Here is a 1,038-nt window from a genome sequence, read left to right on the forward strand (position 1 = left end):
TTGGGCAATCCTACTTCCGTAGTGATACTGCCTCGGAAACCCAAGGAGGGGTCACTATGAGTCAGGTTTGACTCGACGGCACATAACAACAACAATATGCATGTATCTCCCACATGCTTAAAATTTTTAATTAATTAATTAAGTATAAGCAGCAACAACACTGTGCCCTCAAAAGAAAGCAGAGGTATATACCCATATAAGTACTCTCACACTCAAGATATAGAAAACTTCCATCACCCCCCAAAATCTCTCATTCCTGTTTGCAATAAATCCCCCTTCACCCTTACCCTGGGGAACTAATGCTGTGTACTAACAATCCCTATAAATGAACTTATGTGGCATGTAGTCTTTTGTGTCTGGCTTCATTCACTTAGCATAATGCTTTTGAAATTCTTCATACCAAAAAAAAACCAAACTCACTGCCATCGAATCGGATCCGACTCATAGTGACCCCTCCTTGGGTTTCCGAGGCAATAGCACTATGGAAGTAGAATGCCCCATCTTCCTTCTGAGGAGTGGCTGGTGGGTTTGAACCACCAGTCTTCTGGTTAGCAGTTAAATGCCTTAGGCACTACACCACCAGAACCCCCCATTCATTTTCTCTGAGCAATATTTTGTGGTTTCTGGTGTACAAGGCTCACATATACTTTGTTAAATCCATCTCTACATATTTCATCATTTCAGTGCTATTGTAAGTGACATTTGTTTGGCATTTTATTTTTTTCAGGCTGCTAGTCTATAGAAACACAACTGATTTGAGACACGTATCTGGTATCTTCCATCATGTTTTCTGTGAATAAAGACAATGTTGCTTAGAAAAAAAACACTGTTCCCTACCTAGAACATGATGAAAGTAATTAATGTCATTGAGTTGTATATGTAAAAAAATGTCAAAATGGCAAGTTTCTTGCTATTTTGTGTGTGTATATATATATGTGTATGTATGTTGTTGTTGTTGTTGTTATGTGCCTTCGAGTCAGCCCCGACTCATAGCGACCCCTCCTTGGGTTTCCGAGGCAGTATCACTACGGAAGTAGG

At 39.9% G+C, this 1,038-nt stretch overlaps 1 protein-coding gene across 1 annotated transcript in view; it reads left to right on the forward strand.

Moving 5' to 3' along the window:
• The window catches only part of NRCAM (neuronal cell adhesion molecule), a 92,263-nt gene that overhangs the window by 38,279 nt on the left and 52,946 nt on the right, over positions 1-1,038 (forward strand). The gene's annotated exons all lie outside the window — the stretch shown is intronic.

This window comes from Orycteropus afer, unplaced genomic scaffold (genome assembly GCF_000298275.1).
Source record: "Orycteropus afer afer isolate SDZICR_OR568_19922 unplaced genomic scaffold, OryAfe1.0 scaffold00007, whole genome shotgun sequence".
Taxonomy (NCBI): Eukaryota; Metazoa; Chordata; class Mammalia; order Tubulidentata; family Orycteropodidae; genus Orycteropus; species Orycteropus afer.